This window comes from Rattus norvegicus, chromosome 14, assembly GCF_021556685.1.
Source record: "Rattus norvegicus strain SHRSP/BbbUtx chromosome 14, alternate assembly SHRSP_T2T, whole genome shotgun sequence".
NCBI lineage: Eukaryota > Metazoa > Chordata > Mammalia > Rodentia > Muridae > Rattus > Rattus norvegicus.
In genome coordinates, this window is record NC_141547.1 from 89,312,312 (window position 1) to 89,322,244 (window position 9,933).

At 37.8% G+C, this 9,933-nt stretch overlaps 1 long non-coding RNA gene across 1 annotated transcript in view; it reads left to right on the forward strand.

The window, feature by feature from the left end:
* The window catches only part of LOC108352797 (uncharacterized), a 47,316-nt gene extending 37,613 nt beyond the window's left edge, over positions 1-9,703 (forward strand). The window contains exons 2-3 of the long non-coding RNA XR_015637132.1: positions 8,060-8,155; positions 9,544-9,703. This is a non-coding gene — a long non-coding RNA (uncharacterized LOC108352797). The remainder of the gene's footprint in view (positions 1-8,059; positions 8,156-9,543) is intronic.
* Positions 9,704-9,933: the final 230 nt, after the last annotated feature.

Sequence of the window (9,933 nt, forward strand, 5' to 3'; positions counted from 1 at the left end):
TCAGTTATGGGGACTGAGTGTTCTGCTTTCGGGCGTGTAGTTTTTCCTCTCTACAGGTCTTCAGCTGTTCCTGTGGGCCTGTGTCTTGAGTTCACCAGGCAGCTTTCTTGCAGCAGAAAATTTGGTCTTACCTGTGGTCCCGAGGCTCAAGTTCGCTCGTGGGGTGCTGCCCAGGGGCTCTGTGCAGCGGCAGCAACCAGGAAGACCTGTGCCGCCCCTTCCGGGAGCTTCAGTGCACCAGGGTTCCAGATGGTCTTTGGCTTTTTCCTCTGGCGTCTGAGATGTGTGTGCAGGGAGCAGTCTCTTCTGGTTTCCCAGGCTTGTCTGCCTCTCTGAAGGTTTAGCTCTCCCTCCCACGGGATTTGGGTGCAGAGAACTGTTTATCAGGTCTGTTTCTTTCAGGTTCCGGCGGTGTCTCAGGCAGGTGTCCTGCGGCTCCTGGGCCCTCCCCCACGGGAGCCCAGAGGCCTTATACAGTTTCCTCTTGGGCCAGGGATGTGGGCAGGGGTGAGCAGTGTTGGTGGTCTCTTGTGCTCTGCAGCCTCAGGAGTGCCCACCTGACCAGGCGGTTGGGTCTCTCTCTCACCGGGTCTGGGAGCAGATAGCTGCTGCAGGCCGGGATCCGTGGGTGTGGGACTTCCGGTAAACACAGAATGTGCCCGGTCCTGGAGAAATTCTGCTTCCGTGTGTCCCAAGCTCACCAGGCAGCTTTCTTGCAGCAGAAAATTTGGTCTTACCTGTTGTCCCGAGGCTCAGGTTCGCTCGTGGGGTGCTGCCCACGGGCTCTCTGCAGTGGCAGCAACCAGGAAGACCTGTGCCGCCCCTTCCGGGAGCTTCAGTGCACCAGGGTTCCAGATGGTCTTTGGCTTTTTCCTCTGGCGTCCGAGATGTGTGTGCAGGGAGCAGTCTCTTCTGGTTTCCCAGGCTTGTCTGCCTCTCTGAAGGTTTAGCTCTCCCTCCCACGGGATTTGGGTGCAGAGAACTCGATAATTTCTTTTATCACACAAAAAATATTAATTTTATGTTTTCCCAATTGTTAAATCTTGAGGGTCATTTCTGTACCTCTCACTTTCTTTTCAGAAAGTTCCCACCTTCTTTACTGTCTGGATGTGCATTCTCTGTTCTGCTTTAGTGGGTTTATCATTTTCAGTTTTAAATATAGGCCTTGATCCATGTCTAGTTTAGTTTTATGCAGGGTGAGAGACACGGACTGAATCTCTTTTTCTGTGAATGGATATCCAGTTGTGATAACACAATTGCTAAATAGGCAATCGTGATCCTACTGTATGTGCGACATCTTTGGGAAACATGAGGTGACTATAGCTTCATCAGTTTGTTTCTGGACGCTCTGTTCTTTGTCATTGTTGTGATATCATGCAATGAAGTCTTTACATTGCATGTTACAGACAATATTGTCATATCATAAACTCTATAGTTTGTTGGACAATAGGGTTTCAAATGCTTATTCCTCCTTTATGTCTGTAGTCATCTAGCCTTTGCTAACTTTCCATTCTCTATGTCTCTGTCTTAACTAACCTGGGTTGAGTTAAATATTCTTTCTTTTCCAAAATATCAGGGTTTTTAAAATTTTGTGACAGGATTTTATTCTTTTTATGACAAAATAATATGTATATATATATATATATACAGTATGTTCATATAATATATATAATTTAAATATGACTATATAATGGCTATTGAAATTACTGCTTTAGTAAACACAGATTTGTGAACATCTCATTGGCAAACTGATTTTCTTTTTCATATAAACCCAGGAAAGAGTATCTTGGTCATATGATAGCTCCATTTTAAACATTTTAGAGGAAATTACAGAGTTTTCCAATAATCTTTCATTAATACAAGGAGCAGGTCTTCCTTTCCATGTTTTTTTTTTCCCACCAGGTTCTATCTATGAAGAGAAAGCCACACATTTTTCTCATTTTAATGAAATAATAATGATAATGATGATGGCCTACAATAAAATTGAGTTTCTGTGCAGTTCACTGGCCCCTTCCTGTGAAATGAATTTGTTCAGATATTTTTATCTACGTTATTCTTTATCTCCCCAATTCCATTCTTGTGATTTCTGTTGCAGGAGATTTTGTGCTTGATATAATAACATTAGTTTATTTATTGTCTATATTAGCTATCATATACACAAATCTTTATTCTCCTTTATGTCCTGAGGTATTTTCTTAAAGTTTTTCTCCTTTGATTTTATGTTTTGGCTCTCATTTTTCAGTTATTTATCCATATTGTCTTGGTTCGGAGCCATGATGAAATAAGATAGAAGTTCCTCCTTTCATCCTCTGTCTGTAATTGCTGGTTTTTCAGGACTACTTACTGAAGACCCTATGTTCCTTTCCAGTGTGCTCTCGGCAAACTGCTCAACACACAATTGGCTGCAGAGTTGCTGGCTCCTTTCAGTTTTCTCTGCTGGACCACTGGCCAGAATGGTTTGAAGCCAGCCCTGTGCTGTTTGTGCAATATATTTGAAACTACATGATGTGGTGACTCCTTCTGTGTTCTTTTTTAATGGTTCCATAAGAATTTTAGAAATCTTGTTTCCTGTTTCTGAGAAAAATGTTTTCAGCACTTTGTAATGGATTTTAATAAACCCATATATCATTAAGAAAAGGATGAATGCATTAAAATGTTAATCTAATCTGTAAATGTGCAGTACCTTTCCACTTATTTGGATTCCCTGCAATTTATTTCATCTGTTAATACTTCTGAACACATAAATTATTTCATTTCATGTTTTCCTAAGTATCCCAATTTTCTGTATTCAAGAGACTCAAAGAGGCTTTCTTAAAACTTCCTTTCCAGACAGCTCGCTAGTGTTTCATGTAATTTGTTTCTATAACTTCCCTGAGCCTGCATTAGTCTTATGTGACTTTGGGTACATGGTGGGGAAAATGGTATGAGGAGAGGGACAGTGTAACTTCATCTAATTCAGATGTGCTTCCCTATATTTTGTTGTCTAATTTTTATCACCAAGATTTCTAGTACTATGTTGTGTATATATACATATATGGTCTATGCATGTGATATATGATATATGATATATATGTATATATAAGAAATGAGAATATATTTCTTTTTATAACTCAATTACATATCAGCTTATTTCACTCTTTTCTATTTTTTTTTTAAAAATTAATCCAGTGCATGTTTGTTTATTTTGTACATCTTTCCAACATATAAACTCTTTTTTTTTGTTCTTTAGTGTCAATTTTGTATTGTTCTTTTTTGTTTAATTCTGATCGGACTTTTATTATTCATTTCTATGTAGTAATTTGTGGATTTAAAGGTTCTTGTTTTTCATGCTCTTCAAGGTATAATATTGACTTGCTTTTCCAATATCTCCTTTTGGGGTGTGTGTGTGTGTGTGTGTGTGTGTGTGTGTGTGTGTGTTTACAAATACAACCTTTATTGTCAATTTGTTTTAAATTTTTTTCTCTCTAAAACTGTTTTAGAAAAAAAGCCATTAGATTACATCTCCAGACTTAAGCTCACCCCCCTTGGTATCTTATTCTATGATGGAGGCCCCCATACACTTGAGAGCACGTCAAGAACAGGGAACAAATGAGCTATGTTCACATTCCTATTGCTAGGGGACATTCTTAGAAAAAAAGCTACCCAATAACTGTGCCATCTGAATGTGTACTAATTGTCTCTCTACAACAAGCTTTTCAATCATTCATACTTTTCATAGGTATTTAGTGTTCATGATGAATTTTTAGATGTGAAACCACAAAAAAAACATTTCTGTCATTTTTAGAATAAAACAAAGACAAAAGAGAAGCTGAAAATGAAAAGCCAATCTCCATTAATGAGTGGATACGGATGCCCAAAATAATAGAAATAATGTAATTTTTAATTTAGCAGAATGCCCAAAAGCTCCCTATCCATGATGAAGTGGTTTTTATCCCAGGGATTCAAAAAGGAGTGAATGAAATACCATAGACACAATAATAAAAATCAATCCTTCCGGAGTTATGGAAGAATGTTTCTTAGCGTATCACAGTCACTTGCATATTCGTGTACGACAGGGCTCTTCAAATGGTCAAGGAATGGGAGCCATCTAGCACCTTTCTGTCTGTTCGTCTGTCTGTTCATCGTCTATCTTAGTGACCTGTTCCTGTTGCTGGTTCCATCTCCTGCTGCTTTCAGGCTGTCTCACCTGAGCAGCCATCTTGGCCTTCACTGCCTGGCACTTACCTCACCTCTCTATGCCCTGGGTTTCCCCTTTCCAATTACAGCAGATGTAGCATTTGAGGTTTTTCCTTCTGAACAGCAGCCTCATCGGAAATATTTATATTTACATTGTTCTGTGTTCAAATGGGGTCAACGTCTAACCTCTTTAAGGCTAATTCTTTTGTTGCAATGAAGTTAAAAATCACTACATGAATTAAATGGCCACAGTTTGATGAATATAGAGCTAAATAAATGCTGATAACCACAATAGGGGGGAAATTACAAGACTTACTCATGCTCATGGCGTTCTGTTTTGTTTATGTTTTATTGTCAGAAAATTTAGTCAGGAAATGTATTCTATTGAAAACCTTTAGAGTCAAGAACATCATTTGTTAATTACTGGAACTATGTCATATAACATAACAAAGTACTTTACTTTTTGGTGCTTATCAGAAGCTAGAATGAGTCTCAGTTATAATGCTCTTGCCTTGACTATATAATGTTATCATTTCAATTACCATGACTGAGAAAATCCAAGGTATTAAAAATGCAATATTTTCTTTCTAAAATAAAGATCCTTCAGGGCAATGTGTGTCAGACTAAGGCATGAAAATACAAAAGAAAATATATACATATTTTAAAATATTTTTCTTTTTAAGAATTTGAACGAGAAAAAGATCATTGAACAAAATTACATAAAATGTATGGTGCTATAATATATGGACATATGACATTTGAGATAAAATTGAAATGAATTTTTGACCAGTGATGAAAATTCACAGCTCCATGAATCACATTTGTAATGTAAGGAATGCTTCTAATTTCTTGACATAGTGATGGAGATCTAAGAATTGCTTTATGAGGCTACCTCCTCAATGCAATGACAGAACATTTATCTTCCAACAGTAAAGTAAATCATGTTATTGTTACGTTTTTGTAGATTGAGGAAAAATTTGTAGCTCATTTTATATTTAATTATCAATTTAAAGATAATCATTAAATATTTCATTGTTTTTAATTAAAAATTTCAATCACTTCATTTTGCTTATGAAATTTATCTGTGCTTCTTTCATATTTTCCTTAAAGGAAAGATATTTAATTGCATAATGCTCATTTATATATTCTCTTGAGAGCCGAAGAACACATGAATATCTGTTGTCAAACCATTGGGATTTTAGTAGGCTTTATAGTTAGTAATAGTGTATGAAATCTTGGAGAAGCTTTCATATATCTTCATTCTTTCCATCTTTCTTCACAGATGGGTCTCATTTATCTGCATTTAAAATGTTATTTTGACTGAATTTTGTACCTCTGAATTTCTTCATTAAATATGAGGTGATTAAGATACTAAAATGATGTTAAAATACCCCGTTTTAGGAACACTCTGGAGAGTGCAGAGCATATTAAAGTTTACTTGTTGTCATTGAGTCATGCAAGTCTTATGTGTAGTCAGAGTAATTCTAATTTTTAGAACAAACCTTGTCAGTGTTATAGACCAACAAAAAAAAAAACCCAACTGCGAAACCCAACAACAACAAACTAACAAACAGCCTCCCCAAACAAAACAACAGCAAAACGTTCTCTTTGAGGGGTGCAGCTGTATTTGTCACAATAACATTTTTGTGTCATTAATACACACATTATGTATGCACATGAGTCAGACATCCAAACACTGATGGGGGTCCATATAATGCTGAATCATGAAACCCACACCTTACTATGCCACAAAAAAATCATAACACTGCTCATGCCAAAGAAGGTTTTCTGTTGCACAAAGAAATTCACGCCTACCAGCCAAAGGGTTTCTACCATCAGCAATGTGTCTCCCTGGTTTTGAATTTCATGTGAGTGGGTTCTAAACTAAAAGCATCTCTGCGTTGTTCTTTCCTTCAAATCCTTTTGGTTTGGTGTATGTCAATGGATAAATTCCTGCTGCTTTAGTATTCCACACAGCACACAAACTACAGCCTCTTTTATTTCCAGTGGAGATATGCTTTGATAGTTTTCAATCACATGACCACATGCATGTACCCAAATGCATGCATAGATATGTAAGGCAGCAAATGGAACATAGACTGTGGATTCGTTCAGCAAGGATAGACACTGTCCTTTTACCAAGCAAAGTGCTACTTTTAGCTCCCAAGATCTGTTCTGTGGTTATAGGTAGCATTTTCACGACCACTCTTCTCACCTTCTTTCTTACTCAAGGTTTCTATTTCTGCACAAACATCATGACCAAGAAGTAAGTTGGGGAGAAAAGGGTTTATTCAGTTTACACATTGCTGTTCATCACCAAAGGGAGTCAGGACTGAAACTCACACAGATCAGGAAGCAGGAGCTGATGCAGAGGCCATGGGGGGATGTTACTTACTGGCTTGCTTCCCCTGGCTTGCTCAGCTTGCTTTCTTATAGAACCCAAGATTACCAGTCCAGGCACAGTATCACCCACAATGGGCTGGTTCCTACCCTTCATTGATCACTAGTTGAATAAAAGGCTTACAGCTGGGTATCATGGAGGCATTTTCTCAACTGAGCCTCCTTTCTGTGATAACTTCAGCTCGTGTCAAGTTGACACATAAAAGCAGTTAGTCCACCATTTTTTTTCTGGTCTGAGTAAATCTAGCCTTTAAACACTATAGTCTGAGAGGTTAGGGGGATGTTGGATCAGGAATAACAATTGAAATGTAAATAAGAAATACTCAAATTAATAAAGATGAAAAAAACCAGAATTATTTCAGAAAAAAACACTATAGTCTGTGTGACATCGTTTACAAATATAAAAAAAAGTTGTTTTCAAAAAATTGTAATAGAGTAAAGGGTACGGACACAGAACAGACTGAAGAACAATGTATAGTGGTTGATACTGCGTTACACCTGTAGCGCTCTTCAGCTTTATGCTCCCCTTGTCATCGTTCTTTGTCATTCAAGGGTTATCACTACTTTCCTGTACATGTGTCATGTCCAGAGGTTAAGTGTTAGTATTGGAATTGCAGTCTTTCAAGATAGTAGTCTTTCTATCTAGGAGGACAGAGCACTTCTCCCTACTTTCTTTGATCACATCTATTCCTGTATCTGAAAATCAGTTTTCAGGCTTCCCTTGGGGCATAGAGTTGCAGAATCAAACAATGTCTTCCTTTATCCATGGGATCTCTTTCTGCCCACCAATCTGCCAATGAAAAGAAATATTACATTAATCCAGGTGACACAGACTCAGAGTGGCAGATATTGCATATCCTCTCTTTTATGCATATTCTATGTGTTAATTTGATTAATGCATATATGTGGTAGTGGGTGTGGATGAAAATTGTGAAGTTAGAAAGAGGTCTGTAGGACAGAGGAAGCAGTAATGAATGGCTAAAAGGAATAACAAATAAGATATGACATGAATGCGGGAAAAAAGTAGGCTACCAGAAGAAGAAGGCTACAAAGAAGGGAATTGAAGGGGAAATACCTACCAAAACTAAGTATGAATAAAATTGTCACAAGGAGACACAGTGCTTTTCATGCTGGTAAAAAGAAAGATAAAAAGACAAAATGAAATGCTTGTCATGACTCTCAAAAGAAAGTATATAATTTTAACTTTCATCACAGTATATTAAACAAAGCTACTGTTTGCTTAGTATGTGTAACTGACAAACTAATATTTACACTTAGGTTTGTACAGGGCAGAGAGGTATACTATACATTTCTGTACATGTGTTCGTGAATTACTGCTTATACTACTTATAGATTCTGGTATCCACTACTCTAGTTTATTGTATCTTTTTCAGATAAGGAATGACTGATGAAGTAGTTTACATTATGGGTAATGGGGCAATTTAAGGCATTTGTCATTAATGGAATATAATATTCTTTCCAGGTATAGTGGCCCACTCAGCAGGCTGAAGCTAGAAGGTTGTGACTTGAAACCAGCCAGAACCACACAGCTGTCTCTCAAAAAGAAAAGAGAAAAATGGTGAATAAAAGAAAAGACAAAAGAAGAACTTGGGCAGTAGAATATTAGCTGGGAGGGTATATTTAAGTTCAGTTTCAGTTCCTGAATTAGAAATATAGCAACTGCATTTAGATGGAATCATCTAGCAGTCTAAATAGTCCTGTAGTAGCCCAGGGCTGACATTCAGAAAGGATACTGAAGAGTTGGAATTCATTCATTTAGCTATAAATCTAATACAGCCTTGTATATGTATTCCACAGTAACACACATACTCATCTTACTTTCCCCTTATAGCAATCCTTAGTCAGTTCATCTAACTCATTTGAAGTCATTGGTCCTCTTCAGTAATAGAGACCAGATAGATTCCACGTTCTTCTGAACTACAGAGCTGTAGATTCTTTGTAGAATACATTCTGTATCCAGGTAATATTTCTATGTTTGAGCTAAATGGTAACTATTTAAATAAAGATTATTATGCATGTGGGTAAGCCACATTGGTTAATGTGAAGGTTTTATAATTTTAATTAATGCATAGTAGTGTGTCAAAAGGTACAATATATTTCTCCTCACGGCATTTTCTAGAATTGAACAGAACAGAGACACTGAGTACTGTAGCAGATCTAGAATTAGAAGCTTCTTCTGATGATGAACTGTAGCAAAGATATTAATTTTATAGATACACTTTAAGGTGAGTTTCTAAGAATTTTTCACAGTAGGCTAGATCCAGTGGCATGAGTTTTGGAGTTAAAGACATGAGAAAATTGAGGATGAGAGTTTCTTAAAATCTTAAAGGGTGTAAAACATAGATTGGGTTAGCATGTGGATGTTTGATTTTCCAACACAATATACTAAAAGGACCATCTGTGAGGTTAATCTTACCAAATTGTCTCTGGTATAAACTAAGAAGCAAGCCTCTAGGAATTTCCCAGGTCATGTTAACTGAAGTAAAGAAAAAAAAACTTCTAAACGTGTGTGGCACCTTCCAGTGGCAGTCCAGATAAATACAGTCAAAGGGGAAAGTTTGGTTCTCACCTCCATACCATCACGTTTGGCTGGTGAAGCACTCACTGATCGGAAGCTCATCTACTTAGTTGCTTCTGTTACTTTTACTGAAACTGCTATGTCTCTTTCCTGATACCAGAAACCTATGTAAAGGGTATTGACTGTCACCTTCACAGAATCTGTAATCACCTGGCAGACTGACCTCTGTGTCTGAATATGAGGGATTATCTTGATTTTGTTAACTGAAATGGGGATATCTACATGCTGTAGGTAGCATTGCTTTGGGTGGGATCCTGGACTGTATAACATGGTAGGCAACAAGCACCTGCACAGCATCAGGCACCGCTTTCTGCTCCCGATGGTTAATATGATGTCTGCTGTCTTGTCCTGATACTAAATATGATGAGTGCTGTCTGGTCCTGATGGTGGATGTGATGTCTCGTGTCTAAATCCCGGTGGTGGTTCTGATGTCTCCTGTTTGCTCCTGATGGTGGAGGTGATGTGATCAGCCGCTTCAAGTTCCTGCCTGCTTGAGTTCACCACTGCGATGGACTGTGCCTTCACACTGTAAGCCAAGACACACTCCATTCTTGAGTGTCTTTTGTCAGAATATTTATCACAATGAAGGAAAAGAAGCTAAGACACCATTCATTCCCAATGATGGTTAATATTTACAAATGCCAGTAATTCCGTAACCACATGTACGTGGGGCTGGCTCTGAACTGTACTTACTATTGATCGGTTTGTCGGTCTCCATACAAACATAATATCTGTGGACTTGCTGTGTAATTTTTGCC